Genomic DNA, 23,101 nt, shown 5'->3' on the forward strand with positions numbered 1-23,101 from the left:
TTGATGTCTAAGTTATATATATTATATAAAATATCTGAACATACGCAATCTGATTTGGCTATTGCATTGCTATCGCGTTCTCATAGATGACTTACAATATTAAAACTAATCTTTTTGTCCCGGCAAAACTTTTACTAGTCATATAAACGAACTCCTAATACAATAGTATCAACTTCTTTTCGTAATAAAGGTACGGATTACAAAACAAATGCATAAAGAGCTCCGTAATTACTCTCTAATTAAATATCTTTAGGTCTTTATCGAAATTAGACGGTTAACAGTATCGCAATCGTAAAATTACAGGCATTATAAATGACCTTTCGTATGAATTATATAATTAAAAGAACGTTTACACTTTGTCGATACGACGTTATTTTTAAGAAATATTTTTAATCAATGAGGATAAGACTTCTACCTATGAACTCTTATCCTTTATTATAAAAAAAATCTTTATTATAGTTTATAATATTATTGGTATATCTATTCTATTATTATAAATCCGAAAGTAAGCCGGTCTGTCTCGTTTAGCGTTGTTACGCTTCCACGGCTAAACTACTGAACCTATTTTGATAAAATTTGGTATGATAAGCTTAAGCCCCAAAGGAGGACATAGGTTTTTTTATACCTACCACCTGTACAGTCTCCAACAGGTGGGCGGAGCTGCGAGTGAAAACTAGCATCTAATATCTAAATCCCGAATTGTAGATATGTTATGGATACACATTTGTGCTTATAAATCAAAATCAATCATATTCACAGACTGTTACTTTACACATATACATTTTTCTCAAAATGTAACCCTAATAACAATCAGTTGAAAGCGGAGCATGTTGTTTGGTACACATCAGTGAACGCGATCAATCAAATATTTATATATTAGCTAAATTCTTAACGCCCACTCTTAACGAGTAGTTTAAAAGAATGATTTAATATTGAAATAAAAAATAAAAAACAATTATTACGTAACAGCGATAATAAAAAGCAATGACCTTGGTCATCCGTTTTGAATAGTAAAAAAAAACATTACATCATAATGTTATCTGTCTTCCAAGAAAGTAAATACACTAAAACTTTTAAAACATTTTTAATCGTGTGTTTATTAGACTTTTCATATGTTCTATCGCCAAACAAGACAAGTATTGCACTCGGTATTTTTGTGTTTCAGTTGGGAATGGTGATTGACCCAGTATAGCTACAGGCACAAGGGATAAAACATCTTAGTTCCCAAGGTTGGCTTTTTTTATAGAATAGGAAGGCGGACGAGCATATGGGCCACCTGATGGTTAGTGGTCACCAACACCCATAGACATTGGCATTCTAAGAAATGTCAACCATGGCTTACATAGCCAATGCGCCACCAACCTTGGGAACTAAGATTTTAAGTTCCTTGCTGTGAATGAAACTGTAATTACAGACACAACAACTTCAAACCGGAACACAACAATATCAAGTACTGCTGTTTTGCGGTAAAATATCTGATGAGTGGGTGGTACCTACCCAGACGAGCTTGCACAAAGCCCTACCACCAGTAATTGGTGAATCATTAGCGTTGTAATTGTTAATATTTCACGCCAATGTATATGGGCGGTGGTAGCCACGTGCCATCAGATGGCCCATTTACTATCCTGCCTGCCCGCCCTGTAGATATTTTACCGCCCGCTGTTTTGCGGTCGAATATCTGATGATCTTGTGCATTTGGTTAGCCTCCGTTGAGAAGGAAAGTTATGGTCGAAATAGGTCAGGAAAATATCATCGTCATCACTAATTGTACTGATTCTATTGTACGTATCACACATAAATACATACATACAATGTTTAGAATATAAGACACAGAAATTTGAAAAATTGAAAAAGACCGTCTTCGCTTGTTTATACGAAGGCTCACGTACGAAAGAATATGAATTTTAAGAAGGACATGGCACCTCTAATCTTCTGTATTCAATCGATCGGCTCATAGTGTCGTATTTTTTCAAGGCATATAAATGTATCATATAAATAAGTTTTTGGAAACAGACAAACGTATCTCGCTGTAAACGATTTAATTCCTATTAAATTACCATGAGTAAATCTAGTTGCAACGGATAGTGCTAATTGCATATACAAGATAAATGAATTATCTTTCTCAGATAAGAAATAAATTCAAGTCGTGATATCGCAATGTAAACGGTCTCTCGTTTGATCAGTCACTCAAGAGATAAGAAATCTTTAACAATGGTCAACAACCCTTTAACACGGACACCGCTAATAACAGATTATATCAAATTCGACAATAGTATTCATTTTGAACACTAGGAATTCTTAGTCATGCATATTGCGAAATTAGTATAGGTGTGGTTTTGTGCATGAGAGGAAGCGTTTTATTGTTAATTTGAAAATGGAATTATTTGTATACTAGTTTCCGGCACGCAAATAGGTTACCTGGAAGTGTCAATCCCTACATTGCCTACCACCTACGCCACCAAGGACTTGATCTACGATGTTTTGTCCATGTTTTGTAATTACAGAGACTCACACACGCAGCAATACAAATTATTATTGCTATTTTAACGTGACGCGAGTGGGTGGTTCTCACCCAGATGGGCACTAAGCCTTACTACCGGTAAAATAAGTTCTTAAGATGTAAACGGTTAGTTATCTTTGCTGGCAATAAAATGCATAATAAATGACTCTGATAGTGGCAATATTAATTGGCAGGCAATTATTAGTATAATGAGTTTTGTAACGCAAGTTTAGAACGCGAAATTTCAGGTTAGCGTTAATGATTTATCTGTGCAATCATTTTAAAGCCTATTTCAATGACAGGATTAAGGGAATAAGCAACATTGATCTTGAAATTAAATGAATCAGATGTAAAATAATATATGATATTCATTAAGGATTAACTAGTCTATAAAAAAACCATGGCTACGCTCGCGTCAAATTTCATAGTTAAATTTTCAAAAAAATCTCCTTAGCGCTAAACTACTGCGTAAAAGGGAAATCGTATGCCAGCCCCAGTAGGTTGGGCTGTGTCAGTTATTGTTTTATATAGATATTTGATTCAATAATATTAATATCGTCTTTTGGTAAATCAAATTATATAAATAAACAGCTAATTAATGTATCTGTTTTTGTAGCAATAATAATTATCGACATATATCATATACATCCGGTATTTTTATTTGGAATTCGAGTAGATACGCAAATGTTAGCGCATTCATTAAAATTAATGATCGCAATAATTATAAATATTAATGTTTTATTATTCTTATATAATAGTAATAATACAAATTTATATGAAACAAAATTTTATAATAGAATATAAATTAGTCATAGTTTATTTATTATTTATAGTTTGATTATTACTTCGTTTGTTTGTAAGTAGATCTGTATTTTTTCTATTTTAGAATCTTGCCAATCTTTTGTTTTTTTTTTTTGGAAAAGAATGATTTTTTTTGGGCTCAAATTTTACTAAGCAAATAATTATTTGGGATAATGTCCAGACTATGTCTTCCGCCTTAACCCTGTGTCAGTGACGTCACGGACGAACGCTATACAAATAATTAATTAAGCTTTCGCTTTTATTATATTACTGATTGATTTTTGTCTTGACTATATTTTATCAAAATCGGTTCAGGCATTTTTCCGTGAATATTTAATTAATAGATAAATTTATATTTTTATATGAATTGGTTAATTATAATTTTTAAGCTAATAATTAAAAAAATATATTGACAATAATAATAATAAATTGACAATTGTAATAGAATTTACGGTAAAAACAGCAACAAGCGAAAATGGTTCTACCGTCTTCAGAATATGTATTGAAATCGATTGTAATGTTATACAAAGAGAACACAATTCGTTCGATTCGGTTCTGTCCCAATTCCACGTGTCCACTCGATTTCATCTCGATTCAATCTAATTTGAAGTCGATCAATTGATGATGAAAGCGTTTGTAATCATAATTGCTATTCTATTTTGCTGACTTAACACCAACTGTACGTTACAGATTTATAATCAAATGTCAGTTTATAAAAATATAAACTTGTTATATACTGGCTAATCGTTCCGGCTTCGCACGGGTAGATAAGAAGAAAAATGTATTTTGGATAGTTTTTGTGTAAAATCCGTTCTTAGTGAGCGTCTACGTCGAGGAAGGGGTATTTCGCTTATTAATATATATATTTACACACATTAAAACTGAACAATTAAAATCGACAATGTGCATTTGAAGTTTTAAAAAAATAAAATTATTTTATGACGCGTAGTTGTCTTGTTGGTTTATAAAAAGTTTTGGGATCTCGGTGTAATAATAAAATGTCTAGCTAATAGTCCTTGATTATTCCTGTAAAGTTGGGAGCATTACCTTAATATAATCTTTTTCTTCCTGACCTTATCCCACTACGTGGGGTCGACACAACATCTATTTTCCTTCCACTTCTCTCTGTCACTCGTCAACCCAGTACTTGCCCCTTTCAGACTTTCTTTGCCCTCCCCCTTATATCCATCTATATCTTACAATAATAATTATTATAATATAAAAAAAAAAACTGAAATGAAAATGTAAATCGAGTATATAAAAATTTATATTATACTATAGTTTGCCCGCGGCCACACCAGCAAGGTAAGGGGGGAGATAGATAGGTGTTGGGGGATGAGTTGTTATAAAAAAGAAGCCTATGTCCTTCTTCGATATTCAAGCGTGCTTCATATTAAATTTCAACAAAATCTGTTTATTGTTTTTGCCGTGAAAGCACAGATACACAGAGATACTTTCGCATTTATAATATTAGTATAGTTTATATATATTTTCGTTCCTTATACAATTAATAGTGCAGCAACGTGCTTACTGTCAAGTAGTAAAAATATACGAAAATTAAGGAAACAATATTAAGATATTTGCAACATATATTCTTGGAATATATTATATTTGGAATTTATAGTATATTTGGCTCCTAAAACTTAAATTCTTAATAAAATAATCTTGCTCGCTCCATGCACTGCGCGTGCGCATGTAATTTTAAATCTAATTCACTAAAACGAATTCTTTGTCGGACAACTCAGAGTGACTATTCTATTACGTTAATACCGCTAAACTGCTGATCTTGCGATCCAGTTTGTCAACATTCTTTTGATCGCAATTTCGTGGTGAAACAGTACTTGTTTTATTCTCGCATTTCGAATATACATTATATTAGTAATATCTGAGAAGCCGAGATGGCCCAGTAGTTAGAACGCGTGGATCGTGGGTTCAAACCCAGGCAAGCAATACTGAATGTGCTCAATTTGTGTTTATAATTCATCTCGTGCTTGATAGTGAAGGAAAACATCACGAGAAAACCATGCATATGTCTAATTTCACTGGAATTTTGCCACAAGTGTATTTCACCAACCCGTATTGGATCAGCGTGGTGGAATAATTTCCAAACCTTCTTCTCAAAAAAGGAGAGGAGCCCTGGCCGTTAATAGTATTAATATCAGAGATATTTTGTACCACATTTTATGCAGATGTAATTTTCATGGCCGTATGTTAATGATATTATACTTGTAATCAATGGTTAGTCACATACGACCTTACTTATAATCGTTGCTTAGCGGCTGTTTAGTTAAACGATGACTTCTCTCTTTCTGTCATCATTGATTGGAAATTCGAAAGACGAAGACACAACATTGCTTAAAGCAAAAAAAAAAAACAACAAAACAGCGTTTATAAGTATGGTCGTTATTTTAACGAGCCAATTAACAGTTTCTACATGCAATTTACTTATATATATATTACTAGCAAAACGCTAATAATATATATGGATATATATGTATATAATTTATGTATAAATTTTCACGGTGCTAGCCCCTGTAATTTGAGCTGTTCGTTAATATATCAGTCAGTCAGCCAGTTATTATTTTATATATTATTATATATATACATAAAAAAATAATTACTTAGTTTGGAGGATATGTATGATATGGGATCGGAAAACTATCATAAAAGTCTTAGAAGACCTTATACGGCCAGTTACACGCAAAGATTATGAAGTTGAATTAAGACCAAGGCGAAAACCTCAAAGACAAGCAAAACACGTTGGAGATATTAAGTGCATTAATGTCTGCGAAACACAAAATCTCATAATGAGATCATAATGCAAGACAATCCGAAGACTTTGGAAGCAGAATCCATCACTTTACGTCAACCGCGGCACGGGAAAATGACATTAATCAACCACATAGCTTCGAGATTTTCTATGAGAATTCCGTGACAGGAAACATCTGATCAGCTGATTAAAATAATCTATCAGCACTTTATTTGTCAATACTAATTGGTAATTCTTACGGTTTGATATGGTAACACACAAATCGTATCATGGTTAAAAATTAATTACTCCCTTTGACATCCCTTAAGTGGGATAAATGTTTGTAAAATATTCCAACTATTTTATGAAAAAAAAACCTTCAAGAAGACTTGAACTATAACGAAAAGCACATGTCATGTCATGATCATTTAAAAAAAATATTTAAATCTACATTTCACTTTTTTGTGATTAATTTTGCATGTGTTGCAATATTATACTTGTGCTTTATTCAAAAACAAAATACACTCACTGGGTTTTGATATTTATATAATTGTAATTAGGTTGAACTTTCAATGTATTTTATTATGATAAGTTCGTAGGCACTATTATAAAGTTAATTCAACATAAATTCATTTATTGCACAGCGCAAGAAATATTTGTAATGTATTCACAAAATAACAAATATATTTTTTTTTCTTAAACATTGAATACATATGCTATATCTAAGAACAAATTATTATTTGCCTCATGATGATGGCAGAGTCTCGTTATGAATACTGCTAAATGCGAAAGTATTTCTGTCTGTTTGTCTGTTTGTTACGATTTAACGGCTAAGCATTTTGACACAACCGATTTTGATGAAATTTGGTTTGAAGAGAGACGAAATCCCAAGAGAGGACTGGCTATTTTTTATACCTAAAACTCTTAACACGCGATGAAGCCGAATGCGAGAACTAGTGTTGTGAAAGATAGATTTAATAAAAATTATGTTTATAACAGAACATAAAAAAACACTTGGTAAGTCTTTATAGAAGTTTACTTGAGAATGTACACACTCATTGCTTATTCTACCGCGAAACAGAAATAATTAATATTGTTTTGTTCCCGTTTAATAGGAGAGTGAGCCAGTGTTAATACAGGCACAAGGGACATAACATCTTAGTTCCCAAGGTTTGGAAATAAATTAGACATCTATAGTTCCGTAATAGAAAGTATAACGTCACTATTACAGCACTCAACAATTTATTATTTCTTTGACGTTTTGAATTTGGAACGATAATAAAATTCGCATCTAGTAACATTTTTAAAATTATAAACGAGAAGTCAAACTAAATCAATGTATTTCAGGTCAATTCCATATCCCTTGTTCTGTGAACAGCCTCATCCATCATTGGTCGGTCAGTTAATTTATTCACGTTACCATGGCAACGGTTTGAGACCGGACCATAAATCCCGGCATAGTTCCATAAAACACTGAACCACGCGTCATATATCTTTTGTATTATAATTTTATTTTCTGGAGCCCTACAACGACGCTTGATCGATTTCAGATTAAAGATATTTTTGTTTTCAAATAATACAAAGATTCACTTCTATAGGAACAATGCAAGAAATAAAAATAAACTTAATTGACAATTGTCGGTCAACACAAATTGCTTGTTTAATACTTTTTTTTAGGTAAAATATGTATTTGGTTGTAGGATAATGTAGTGAGCGAATTTATAATGCGTTAAAATAGCACACGCTCTTTATTCAGACGGTATATTTAAAAATAAAGCTGTGATCCTTTAAGAAAAAATACAAAATAATGTACAAATACAAAACTTAAGTTAACTTAAGTCTTAACTTTAATTAGAATACGATTATGGATTTTACCTTTCAAACAATTATTTACTTCACATTATCATTGAAACTTTGATTAAACATTTTCCATTGTCAGTATAAATACAAGCTTTGAATATTATTTAAGAATGTTAAGAATCTTTAAAAAGTCAAATTTGAACACAACGTTTTCATTTGAAACGGTATTTACGGTTTAACAGTAAACCAAAAAGTTTATAATTATTTCTTACTACACACATGATATTTTTTTTGCTATTCATAATAGTAATACATCCATGCCCGCTTGAACTTGCGATCGTATCACCGTAGATTTACCGTTAATATATTAGGGTTTTAATCAATGTATGGCAAGCGTGTTTAATAAGATTAAACGAAACCAGTTTTATATCAACGCACAAATAAATCGTCGACCCGTCGACAACACGTCTGTAATCAGCAGATTTAGGTTGTTTCAATAGCGATAAGCTGGTTATATTTTAACGAATTCGTTATGAACTACAAGGGAATTTATATTGATAGTTCTTTCTGCTAGATTGTACAGTATATTTTTTGGTTTCGCTGGAAAAACTCATTTACGCGTTTCCCCCACATGAAGTGGGGTATGTGGAGCTCGCCGACGCTGAAGGCGTCAGAATACTTACTAAAAAAACCAGCAGTACCCACACCGTCTTTTCGGGGGACGCCACGGGATCGCTTGCGCATACTACCGTAACGTCCCGAGTATTAGATTGTACAAATAGCGGAACCGGTTTGGTGATTTGATGTCGTCAAAAAGGGCTTAATTTCGATCAGATAAGTCAGTGATCAGATTGCTTTGGGACACGATATAAATGTACATTCCATAGTAGGTGGTAGCTTTATTTATCTTGTGAAATGATTTTAAACTGCTTCAATAGAATATATTTGAATATTAATTTTTAAAACTAGTGAGGTAACTCACGTAAAAAGGTGAATAAATTGATGTATATGGCTTTTCTAATCTTGTATAAGCTGTATCTTAAAACTTGCTGTATTGATCGCTCCTTCCGAAATAAAGATAATTTTTAAATAATTGTTATTGAAGAAATACCAAAGCGCTGATTACGTTGACAAAAGTAAGTGAAATCACTCAAAAGTTAATTATCAGACTACTTTGATCTTGAAACGCGGACGAAAATTTACCACGTGTACTCAGCAGCAGCGTGGTGGAGTGGAGCGTCACCTCAAAAATTAAAAAGTATTAAAAATATCAATCTGCTGTGTTATGACAGAAACACCTTTTTACAACGTTACAAATTTACGTTACACTCATATATGACCTTTAAAATTTACTCATTAAACCGAGAGAATTTCCACATCTAAAAATCATATTTCTTAATAAAATAATGCATAAACCTCACATTATATATAATCACTTAAGTAACATTACATAATATATTATAAAGACTAGGTAACGTAAGAGCATCTTAGCGGCCCTCGGTACAATTGCGTGACCTGTCATAACCGGCACAAGAATTGAACCCCATCTATTATCTCATCGGAATATGCTAACAAAAAGCCGAGATGGCCTAGTGGTAAGAACGCGTGAATCTTAACCGATGATCGTGGGTTCCAACTCGGGCAAGCACCACTGAATTTTCATGTGCTTAATTTGTGATTATAATTCATCTCGTGCTTGACGGTGAAGGAAAACATCGTGAGGAAACTCTCCTTCTTCTCCTCAAAGAGGTGCGGAGGCCTTTAGCCCAGCAGTGGGACATTCACAGGCTGTTACGGTAATATGCTAACATCCGTGCCTTTTTAAATGACGTTCTAAAAACGCAACATTTATTTATCTATCCTAATGTTATAAATGCGAAAATAACTGTCTATTACGCTTACACGGCTAAACTCATCCGATCAACATGAAATTTTAATACGAAACGCTCTCCGGGGCATAAAGAAGGACATAGAATACCTAAGACCCCTCATACACGTGAGCAGATATTAGCATATTGTGAAAAGGATTAACAGATTAACGCAAAATTTACTAAAAGGATCATAACGTTCACATTATCAAAGCTTATTTTTTTACTGGTGGTAGGGCTTTGTGCAAGCTCATCTGGGTTTGTACCACCCACTCATCAGATATTATACCGCAAAACAAAAGTACTTGGTATTGTCGTGTTGTTCTTAGTTTCCATGGTTGGTGGCGTATTGGCGATGTAAGCGATGGTTAACATTTCTTACAATGCCAATGTCTATGGGCGTTGGTGACTACTTACCATCAGGTGGCCCATATGATCGTCCGCCTACCTATTCTATAAAAAAAAATTGACATGACCTGTAGCTTAACTCTAAAGTGTTCAGAAAATGGAAAGTAGTTAATGTTATATAATCTAATTAACATCAACAAGATGTTAAAAGTCAGAACGATAAAGTTTATCTTACTAATATAAACGTGAAAGTGAGTTTTGGAATTTTGTTCTTAAAAACGTCTTAATTGGCATATAGGGTAACGCATCACCGTCCCAAAAAATAGTAATGCTTCATGTACGAAATATCAATTACGGTGAAAGGTACAGAAACATCAAATAAACAAAACAAATATACAGTTTATATCTATATATTATAGACATGTAATTCATACTAATATTATAAATGAGAAAGTAACTTTGTCTGTATGTTAGTTACTCTTTCATGGCTAAACCAGTGAACAGATTTTGATGAAATTTAGTACACAGCAAGTTTGAAGACTCTTTAACTAATGGGCGTAGCCGCGTAACGTACTAAGGACTTTTTATAATAACAGTCTATAATAAATAATAAAAGGACAGCCTTTTATTATTTATATACAGATATAAAATATATAATAAATGGCTGCCAATTCAAACGAACAAATGCCATTTCAGTTACTTGTATTTTTAAGTAATATTGATTCGCCGGATGTAAATACGCTCTTCTAATGTATTGTTTTATTTGTGTTTGATATTAATAACTGTAAATAAGTCGATTTTTTTTAATGTTTTCTTAAACTTTTTTTATTAATACTTGTAATGGCTTTAAAAACTTAGAAAGTATTTTATTGCAACACAAAGACAACTCAATAAATATAAGTAAGGTTTTTAATAAATACAAATATTCAGAGGATATATTTACTATATTCGTTTGTTATTTAAAAATAAAACTTATTTGAAATTGGAATAACTCAGGGTGTCAATTTATAGGTTAAGTTTATAATTTCATTGAATAAAAAAACCAACATTTTAATTTAGATCTTGAAACACGTTATTTTATATAAATTTATTGATTTCAAATTTTAAATGTAAAAAGTATATAAGTTGCTACGCAACAATGAATTCAATAATAATGATAATTTAATATCGTAAGCCTCAATATAGCGTATCGAGAACTTCGACTTATGATGTTTTATATTTAGATTTAAAAAAGTAGAGATCAATTCAAAAACTGTCAACGATTTCAAAACTAAATAAGTCCACTTAACTGAAGAATGCTTTAAATCCAAAAATGCTGACGCCGATGTTTTGTCTATGATATTAGAGAAATTCATCTTCAATCGTACGGTTCCGTATGATTACTGAAATTAGATGTACATGCTTATGTTGCGGGGAGACTACAGCAGAAGAAAGGTGTAATGGTGCACAAACACAGGTGAGTGAGATGCTTGCTTTTAGGTTATGTGTCAAATGTGACGTGATTTTTATTTAAAAAAAATAGACGAACAAATGTTTGATCAATGTGCCGGGAACTACGTGACACGGGATACTGGTAGTAGAGCTTTGTGCAAGATCATCTAGGTGGGCACCTCCCACTCATCATATATTCTACCGCTAAACAGCAGTACTTGGTATTGTTGTGTTCCAGTTTGAAGGGTTAGTGAGCCAGTCTAATTACAGGCACAAGGGACATAACATCTTAGTTGCCAAGGTTGGTGGCCCAATTGGCGATGTAAGCGATGGTTAACATTTCTTACAATGCCAATGTCTATGGGCGTTGGTGACCAAATACCATCAGGTGGCTTATATGCTCGTCCACTTACCTATTCTATATAAAAAATACTCGTATATTATATATTATTTATTATATTACGTACGTTGTTCTGATAATTATATAATTATAATTGTCACCGAAAACAAATCAAATTGAAACCTTTGTCACGATATTTAAAGGCACTTGTCACTTTATTTATGTAGCTGAACATTTAGTTATAGAAACCATCAGGTTTCAAACCCAGGCAAGTCTCAATTAACTCATTCAATATCATTCATCACACTCCTTTAGCCCAGCATTGGTGAGACATTTAAAGACTAAATTTAGTTTAAATAATTATAAAATCAAAGATTAAACATAAAAAGTTTCTTATAACACAGAACCCTAATTATTCAAAGCGTGTCAAATAACGAACGATTGAAGTGGCTTAGTTAGGTCTTCCTTTATGGCTTCTAATCTAGAAACCTAATTTTTTAAAACACGTTTTGTGATCTGATCTCATTTCCATGTGAATAAGTTATACATAAGACAGATAAACAAGATCAAATGACACCAAGTGTAGTGCTGTGTGAAATTACTCTAACCACAAAATATTATCCGAAAAAAAGATTTTTGTGCTTTAAACTCTAACGTCATTTCATCCCTTACACCTGAACACATCTATGAGGTTTTTGTTTGCTAGTAAAACGGTTGGTAATAACACTCATCATATATGTACCAACCAGCAGTAATTAGTATTGTAGTGTTAAGGTATCAAGGACGAGTGTGCCAATGTAAGTACAGTTCCTAAGGTTGCTTGTGCATTGAAGATTTAAGGGACGGTGACCACTTACCGAGAGTCGAGATGGCCTAGTTAGAACGCGTGAATCTTAACCGATGACCGTGGGTTCAAACCCGGGCAAGCACCACTGAATTTTCATGTGCTTAATTTGTGATTATAATTCATCTTGTGCTTTGCGGTGAAGGAAAACATCGTGAGGAAACCTGCATGTGTCTAATTTCACTGAAATTCTGCCACATGTGTATTCAACCAACCCGCATTGGAGCAGCGTGGTGGAATAAGCTCCAAACCTACTCCTCAAAAGGGAGAAGAGACCTTAGCCCAGCAGTGGGACATTACTATTACTGTTACTGTCCACTTACCATTAGGTGACCCATTTGCCAGTCCGACCGACATGATGTTAAAAATAATTTGAAGTTGATTTTTTTTTTATATCCTTATGAATACATGAGAGGAACGCTATTATGTCTTTAATATAATGTATATTATTATATTTGTTTCTCTGCACAAAATGTATTTAAATCCTATAGACTAATATTGCAGGTTTCCAAGCAAAAAGTCTAGTATTCCTGTAACTGGTATATCTGTACGGGTAGAGTAATTACAGACGATTGCGTAATCCGGTCGACTGTGTTATTAATTTTATCAGCTTATTACTTACAAGCTATCAATGTACCGTCAGCATAATAGTTAAGATTATTATTGTTTTTATTTTATTAATAAGAATAGCATATTTATACAATTGATTTATTTTAGTTTTCAGTTAAATATTGGTATATATATTATGAATTATATTGATTTTACAAATAATCATTTATTTAATCATATAAATATCAACACTAAAACCATTATAAGGAGTAAACCTAAGAAATGCGAGCTACACAATTATTAATAATAATAATAACAAATAATTAGTTAAATGGCTCCTGTAAATAATTAATTGCTATTATAATTATTGTTGTAAGCATAAGTTTAAGACACATTAGGCATCTTATATTTTTTAAATTTAATATTAAAAGCAAGACTTGGCCAAAGATAATACGATAAAGATACTGAAAATGATTTAGAATATATAAATTATTAAATAAATTATTCAAATAAGATTTTTTTATTTTAACGAAAAGTTAGGCTGTAATTAATATATATTTTGTTAAAATATTTTTATATAAGCAATACGACAATGTTTTTCTTAACATATAACATTGGCTTCCTAATTAATAAAACAAAATAAAAAAATGATTTCACTGCTGCCAAATTTACATCTGAAAAATAACATTTTAATTACAAGTTAAGCTTATGAAAACTCGCTACGGAGCTTGCTCGATTTCCATCAATAGTAATAATATATAAATAATTATAAAAAAAACTTTTTCTTCCATCAGTACACTGCAAGATCTGTTTGAAATAAATACGGAACCTCGTGGAACCAATCCGAGATTGAACGAAATAATATAAATGATTTGAAGCCATATTATAATTGCAGTAAAGGTGAATATTGCTTGAATATTTTTTTAACATTTCATAGGTCAATATTACGTAAGGAAACTTTGTAACGGTAAATATTGTTTGATAAATCTTACCTACCAATTGAACTACTATATTAAATAAAGAAGTGGAAAGTTTTCGTATTAAATATGTTTTTATTTTATTATTTATATATATGCATATATAAATATACATATATAGTATACAATTTCTTCATGATTGATCAGTACACATAATTTTAACTAATATAAATGAGACGATGAGTTTGTTTGTATGTTATAGTACTAACTCTAACACCTGTCCCACTATAAGACTTGTAATGCAAATGCGCGCTGTGAAAGGATGTTGCAAAACTTTGGCTTTAAGCGCTTCCCCCTTTACACCCTTAAGGGTCAACTGGTTAACGTCACCCGTTTAAACCGATTGAAGTGTCATTATTTTCCAACGATTAGTTAAATAACAGAAATAAATATTGTTTATCAATATTTAATACGTACATTGTTGGAGCTTTAATTATCTAAAGAGAGATTATGTTCTGAGCTTGTAATTAATATTTATTTAAGTTTAGCGGGTGATTATATAAGAAATGTTGTCTTCTTCTTTCGAATGTCAAATTAATAATGAGAGAAAGGGAGAAATCAGTCTTTACCTGAACAGTCACTGAGTAACGTTCATAAGTTAGACCGAAAATGTTCTGTCATAACTTAAAAAAAAGTATGTATATATATACTATAAGAAACATTTTATTTTTCCACCTTTCTTTTTGTATAACCAATTACTTCCATTCATCATCAGCCCATATTAGTCTAGTGCTACACATAGGCCTCGCCCATGCCATGGGAGAGACCACTGAGTTCAATCTTTTCCTCCAATCGCTGCCCGTTGCTTTAAACTCGATAATTAAAATTAAAACATGTAATATTTAATATTGCAATGATTACATAAAATCGAGCACCTGTGCCATTGGAATTCAATTAAAAAAACAGAGTTCATTGCCTCTTTATAAATTATACACATTTTTTTTATAAGCTGTCAATATTTGACAGGTGGTGATCCACCTTGACATAAATCTTACACTAGTAATAGTTTTTTGTATTAATCTGTATCATATTATAAAAAAAACACTAAATGTCAGTCTGTGTATAAAAATTACATGCATCGGATTTTTAGGTGTAGAGTAACGTAATGATAGTTTTAACAAACTTTTATTTAACTTGCAATGTTTGTTTGTTCGTTCATTCATTCGTTCTTTTGTTCATTCGTTCGTTGCCGTCATACAATGATATTGGCAAAATGTTGTGAATCTTTACAAATACTTGCCATAACCAAAAAAATAATATTACTTTTTAATAACTTTTTTTAGCTTAAATAAGAAGTGTATAGTCGATATGGTTGGTTATAAAAAATGATATAATTATATTGAAAATAAAATGAAAATTATATTGAATGTTACCAAACATGTTCTTTATGTATAGAGATACTTAATCTTGTTTTTTATTTAATACAGATTAGGAATTAAAATAAATTAATACGTTACTTGTTAATTCTTTCTAATACGATAAATAAATAGTTTTTATAGTTATTATATCAAGTGTGTAAATTTGAATTTAAAGTTTTTAAATAAATTATATTAAATAATAATAAATAATATCTTGGGACATTATTCACACACGGCCATCTGATCCCAAATTAAGCAGAGTTTGTACTATGGAAACCAAACAACTGATATACTACATATACTACTTTTTTTCGTAAATACATACTTATATAGATTACTCCTAGACTCAGGATGAACAGACATGTTCATGCACACAAATATCTATCCTGGGTGGGAATCGAATCCACAACCTTCGGCGTGAAAGGCAAGTATCTACCAACCACGCCAACCGGCTCGTCGCATCAAATGCGTGCGCACGATTAACTTCCTTCCACAATCAACATATTTAAATATTAAATATCGTGAGGAAACCTGCATGTGTCTAATTTCATTGAAATTCTGCCACATGTGTATTCTACCAACCCGCATTGGAGCAGCGTGGTGGAATAAGCTCCAAATCTTCTCCTCAAAAGGGAGAGGAGGCCTTAGCCTAGCAGTGGGACATTAACAGGCTGTTACTGTACTGTACTGTATCAAACTTACTATTAAAATTGTTAAATAATAAATTTAAAACTTTTGTTTAAAAAAACGTGAATAAATAAGGCATAATATTACACAACATAATATTATATAATTATACAAGTGATAAAGCCGAGATGGCCCAGTGGTAAGAACATGTGAATCTTAACCGATGATCGTGGGTTCAAACCCGGGCAAGCACCACTGAATTTTCATGTGCTTAATTTGTGATTATAATTCATCTCGTGCTTTACGGTGAAGGAAAACATCGTGAGGAAACCTGCATGTGTCTAATTTCACTGAAATTCTGCCACATGTGTATTCCACCAACCCGCATTGGAGCAGCGTGGTGGAATAAGCTCCAAACCTTCTCCTCAAAAAGAGGAGAGGAGGCCTTTAGCCCAGCAGTGGGACATTCACAGGCTGTTACGGTTACGGTATACAGGTGATAATTTGCTTGGTGGATGAGCTTTGTGCAAGCCCGTCTGGGTAGGTACCACCCTTTCATCTCATATTCTACCGCCAAGCAACAATACTTGGTATTGTTGTGTAACTAAAGGCACAAGGACATAAATTTTAGGTCCCAAAGTTAGTGGCGCATTGGTTATGTGAAGAATTTTTAAAACTTCTAGCGGCACCAATGTCCATAGTGGTAGTGACCGCTTACTAGGCGGCTCATTTGTCCGTCTTTATTGGTCGAAAGCAGTTGATAATCGCCATGGCTATCATATGTGTATTCTATATTTGAATTACGCCTGCTCCCAGGTAGAACTAAAATGTTTTCATTTGTAAGCCAAATGTCTTAATATAAATTTTAGGTCCCAAAGTTAGTGGCGCATTGGTTATGTGAAGAATTTTTAAAACTTCTAGCGGCACCAATGTCCATAGTGGTAGTGACCGCTTACTAGGTGGCTCATTTGTCCGTCTTTATTGGTCGAAAGCAGTTGATAATCGCCATTGCTATCATATGTTTATTCTATATTTGAATTACGCCTGCTCTCAGGTAGAACTAAAATGTTTTCATTTGTAAGCCAAATGTCTTAATATAAATTTTAGGTCCCAAAGTTAGTGGCGCATTGGTTATGTGAAGAATTTTTAAAACTTCTAGCGGCACCAATGTCCATAGTGGTAGTGACCGCTTACTAGGTGGCTCATTTGTCCGTCTTTATTGGTCGAAAGCAGTTGATAATCGCCATTGCTATCATATGTTTATTCTATATTTGAATTACGCCTGCTCTCAGGTAGAACTAAAATGTTTTCATTTGTAAGCCAAATGTCTTAATATAAATTTTAGGTCCCAAAGTTAGTGGCGCATTGGTTATGTGAAGAATTTTTAAAACTTCTAGCGGCACCAATGTCCATAGTGGTAGTGACCGCTTACTAGGTGGCTCATTTGTCCGTCTTTATTGGTCGAAAGCAGTTGATAATCGCCATTGCTATCATATGTTTATTCTATATTTGAATTACGCCTGCTCTCAGGTAGAACTAAAATGTTTTCATTTGTAAGCCAAATGTCTTAATATAAATTTTAGGTCCCAAAGTTAGTGGCGCATTGGTTATGTGAAGAATTTTTAAAACTTCTAGCGGCACCAATGTCCATAGTGGTAGTGACCGCTTACTAGGCGGCTCATTTGTCCGTCTTTATTGGTCGAAAGCAGTTGATAATCGCCATGGCTATCTTATGTGTATTCTATATTTGAATTACGCCTGCTTCCAGGTAGAACTAAAATGTTTTCATTTGTAAGCCAAATGTCTTAATATAAAGTTTTGATTCTTAAGCGGCGGTAGTGCCATCAGAGATTGGTATTGTCATGGAGACCGGTGGTTATACAAGGCTAGACTTTATCGAAACTGAAATATGTGTATTAACAATATTTTTTCGGAATATTATTTTATACTAGTTTTCTTTTATTATAGCAATAAATGGATCAAATGTTATTTATATTTCTTATGTTACGTTATATAGAATGGTGAATAAATCAACCTTTACTTTCTTAACAAAATGGATTCGTACAGTTTGCAACGAAAGTTTAAAAAACAATAATTTTATGTAACTTGCCATTTACTTTGTTTTATATATATAGGTATGAGTCGAGATGGTTTTGTGGTTAAAACATATAAATCAATGACCAAAGATATCAGATTCAATTCCAGCCAAATACGTAATAAGTTTTCATGAGTTTTCGTGTTCGGCGGTGAAAAGATAGATCGGTGAAGCCTGCATGTCTCCAATTAAATCTGACATATTAGTCTCCACCATCTCGCATTGGAGCTGAATGGAGGAATTACCTCCTAACCTCCTCGACTTAATCTCAACAGTGGAATGTATACAGGCTGTTACGTAGAAAGTTCACTTCAAAAACGTTTTTCATGAAAAAAAAAACAAACTACATTTTTCATTCATCAGTTTTATTTTCATTAATGAAGTTTAATTTCAAAAATAAGTTACAGTAATTAAAACGGTACAAACGATTAATAAGACTATTACCAGAACTTGTGTTACAGTCTGTAAGCATAATTTAGACTTTCACCGTAATTCCACGCCCTTTCTACTAAAAGACAATGGTGCGTAATTGTTACACGGATAAATGCCATGTTACGGACGTAGCGTGAAATCGGTTGTTTTTTATTCTGTCTAATCTGTCTTATCACATATTTGTTGAATGGGTAGAAAATATCACCCGTAACATATAAGAATATGTAAAAAATAGATTACTAATATTAAGATGATTGTTGAAGAGTAAATCACTTGATAATCGTTTTATGTACGCCGTTTTTATACCCGTGCGAAGCCGGAACGGGTGGCTAGTAGAATATACTTATATTACATTTACAAATAATAAACTTATATATTGGTGGTAGGGCTTAGTGCAAACTCGTCTGGGTAGGTACCATCCACTCATCAAATATTCTACCGCAAAACAGCAATACTTGGTATTGTTGTGTTCCGGTTTAAAGGGTGAGTGGCCCGGTGTAGTTACAGGCACTAGTGTCATAAAATTACTTCCCAAGGTTTTTGACGCGTTGGCCATGTAAGCGATGGTTAACATTTCTTACAATGCCAATATCTATGGACGTTGGTGACCATTTACCATCATGGGCCAACCATATGCTCGTCCGCCTATCAAATATAGATTTACTCGATATACCGAAATTGTTATACATCCCCAACGGTTATATAGATTGTGTTGTAAAAATGTTTGCATTTATTTATCATTCACGCCTCCATTCATCGCTAATATCGCAACATCTTGACGATGCATTGTATTAATTTTGAAATGAATTATACATTGGAGTATTATCGTAACCTTTATAATATATATTACAGTTAAAAATATATTTTCGTTAATCAAAATATGAACCAATTTTCGAGGGCCTGCTAGTTAATTAATTTACTAGCTAGCTTGTATACTTAGACTATAGACGTCTAGTTAGACGAGCAATGAGTACTTTCTATTTCTCTTACTCTCATAATTTGACTCAACTCCCATTTTCGAACTTCAAGCTGTTCTTGAATAAAGTCAAAATTAAAGTCAAAAATCTTTATTAAATATAGAAGCGTTACTTACTTATTGATTGTCATAAACCTACCACCGGTTCGGAAATAAACACCACAGACCTGAGAAGAACCGGCGAAAGAAACTCAGCGCGATAGTTTTCATCCTTTACAATTTAGGTCATATACAACAGTATCATTGTAATTTTTTTTATTTAAAATGGCCTGGAGGCGATCGTTTTATTCCCAGAAAAAATCGACGAGCTGGTTGGCGTAGTTGGTAGATACTTACCTTTCACGTCGAAGGTTGTGGGTTCGATATTTCTTCCTCTACAGACTTGAGCGTTCTTGTCTTGGGTTACATTTTACTTTCATTATTGCCTTGTTTCTGTTTTTTCACAAACCATCACATTATTTACATCAGTGATATATACAATTAAATACTAAATAAAAGTGTATATCATCCATGAACTGATAAAAGAATAACAGTAGATTTTAACGCAATTTTATTGTTGTAAAATGTTATATTTACCTTCTCAGCAGTAATTATACCATCAAACAATAATCATATTGTTGCAGTTTGAACGGTAAGTAAGCCAGTGTTATTACAAGCATAGATAAGTCTTTAAGAATAAGGCCAGCAAACATCGGGATTTATCCATCCATTAATATCACATTACGTCATTCAAGTATCAAGTCTATCAAATGTCGCTATGATTAAACTGAAATTTGCTTACAATAGCCAGTTGCTTTCGATATAAATAATTCATTAATACTTATTACAACATAATGCTTCGACAATTTGTAAGCCTTTATATGAAGGCGCTTTGAAAGTTTATGTGTGATTTTTTGTTATAGTACTCTCCGGTGTTCCTTCAGCGCTACAATATGTACTTTTTAAAGCAATGCTTAAGAAGAGCTTGGTTGTGTCCCTGATATTGATGGATAGCGTTTATCATCATGCGAAATTTTGCCTCGAAAAGGCAATAAAAAAGAGATCGTTCTCAGAAAAAGAAATGGATTAATGTCGATCATCTATTGTATAAGTGAATGAATTACTCATTCTAGATTGTTCTATAAAATCGAATGCTACAGATAATCGGTACTAATGACTTTGATATTTTGTCATATCATAGTTTTTATACTTTTCACTTTTACAAGTTCGTATCACAGGTCTGGTGGTAGAATTTGTGCAAGCTCGTCTAGGTAGGTACCAACCACTCATCAGATATTCTACCGCAAAACAGGTTTGAAGGGTGAGTGAGCCAGTGTAAGTAATTACAGGCCCAAGGGACATAACATCTTAGTTCCCAAGGTTGGTGGCGCATTGGTGATGTAAGCGATGGTTAACATTTCTTCCAATGCCAATGTCTATGGGCGATGGTGACCACATACCATCTGGTGGCTCAAATGTTCGCCGCCTTCCTATTTAATTTCAATTCTTTGTCTGTCTGGATAAATAACGGCCTATAAAATAAACACCTATTTATAAGATTAGTAGTATCAGTAGTAGTAATATTCGAATGCTAACAAAAAAGAATCCTTGCTAATATTCTAAAGAGTTAAAATTTGATTTTTTGTATGTTTCTTTGTAATGGATAAACTTAAAAACTACTATACCCATTTTAAAAAAATCTTTCGTCTACAGAATGTTTCATTATCAGCAAGTAACATATGCTGTATTTTATTTTTATTATAAAACATCTCATTCTACCTAAGGAAATTACTATTTGACCGATGAAATTCTTCCAATACGCGAATCAGTGTGTGTGTGGAGTCAGGACAAGATTATTGAAGAGGAAATGTGACGTCATATCGTAAGCGTCAGTAATAATAATAAAGCTATCGTTAAAAGTGAAATAAAAAAAGTCTCCACCCCATCATATTTTATAAGATTATATTGCATACTGTGTGGTATTACCATCATATATAATATCGGTAAATAAATCACCGCCAGACGATCGCCAATTTAAAAATCGAATATCTACACGGAACGATCAAATAATTTGCAACGCCTACCATCACGTGTGATGATTGCGAAATGACATACACCATAATTTGCTTTGATCAATATCAATTTGGTTGTAATAATGATTCGACGTTCGTATAACTTTCAAATGCCTATGCCACAGTGGTTAGACCACGTGAATTTTAATGCAAGATTCAGGGTTCAAACCCGGGTGCCACTGAACTTTCATGTGCAATATATCTGTTAAGTGTCTGAGAACTTCATATATATAATTCGATTTTATTGTTTTAATTTTAAATTATTTGTTTTATAAAACATTAGGTCTTATAAGTAATAATAATAATAATACCCTAGAACATTTTTCACACATAGCCATCTGATCCCAAATTAAGCTTGTACAAAGCTTGTGCTGTGGAAACCAGACAACTGATATACTACATATACTACTTTTCTTTTGTAAATACATACTTATATAGATAATTACACCCATACTCAGGACAAACAGACATGTTCATCCACACAAATATCTGTTCTGGGTGAGAATCGAACCCACAACCTTCGGCGTGAAAAGGCAAGTATCAACCTACCTACCTACCAACCACGCCAACCGGCTCGTCAAAAAATCCTTAAAGTATCCTTCAGTGTAAGACAATGCTATGATGTTCGGAATAATCATATGCGTGCGCACGATTAACTTCCTTCCACAATCAACATATTTAAATATTAAGTACATAAAATAATGTTTTCAATTTACATACCTTTATATTAACAGCAGCCCAAATTCTGAAACAGAAAAAAATATATAATTACCTTTTAAGTTAAGTATATAATTGTAAGTTACATAAAATATAATATTTATAGAATTCTTTTAATTTAATATATTACTCAAAAAAAATCTTTTGTTTTTATGTTTTTTATAAAAAATACGAATAGATACATTTTTTTTTATTATTCTTTATGAAACTATGACTGCAGCTCTCTATTGATGTAAATAAGCGATATGAGAAAGTAGGATTTTTTCGTTTTTTTATTTATTCGAACTTAAATTAAACTTGAGGTTTTTTTATGTTGTCTTCTAGATATAGACGATGTTGTCCGTGCCTTTGGTGTACATTTCTATCCGTATATATACTGGTGATATGATTTGCCTGCATTTTTATTTCCAGGCAGCATCATTATCAAATAATTTGGATTACAATTTTTTTTGCGTCAGTTGTGTTCTTTGTCAATTTTGACTCGAGATTTAAATCCAGGACCTCGAGTTCTGCAGTCAATAAAGCCACTAGTATAACCTTGCCTTTAAATTTTTAAATACAAATTCAGATGTAATAAACTCTAGATAATCATATATACCGTTATTTGTAAAAGTAAAACTATTTCACAGTTGGGTGTA

General features: G+C 32.6%; 1 protein-coding gene across 1 annotated transcript in view; it reads right to left on the minus strand.

Annotated features, from left to right (window-relative positions):
• The window catches only part of LOC126777512 (uncharacterized), a 123,566-nt gene that overhangs the window by 70,995 nt on the left and 29,470 nt on the right, over positions 1 to 23,101 (minus strand). Inside the window, exon 2 of the mRNA XM_050500536.1 lies at positions 22,467 to 22,491. The gene's annotated coding sequence lies outside the window, so the exon portion shown is untranslated. The remainder of the gene's footprint in view (positions 1 to 22,466; positions 22,492 to 23,101) is intronic.

Source organism: Nymphalis io, chromosome 23, assembly GCF_905147045.1.
Source record: "Nymphalis io chromosome 23, ilAglIoxx1.1, whole genome shotgun sequence".
In the NCBI taxonomy this organism is placed as follows: domain Eukaryota; kingdom Metazoa; phylum Arthropoda; class Insecta; order Lepidoptera; family Nymphalidae; genus Nymphalis; species Nymphalis io.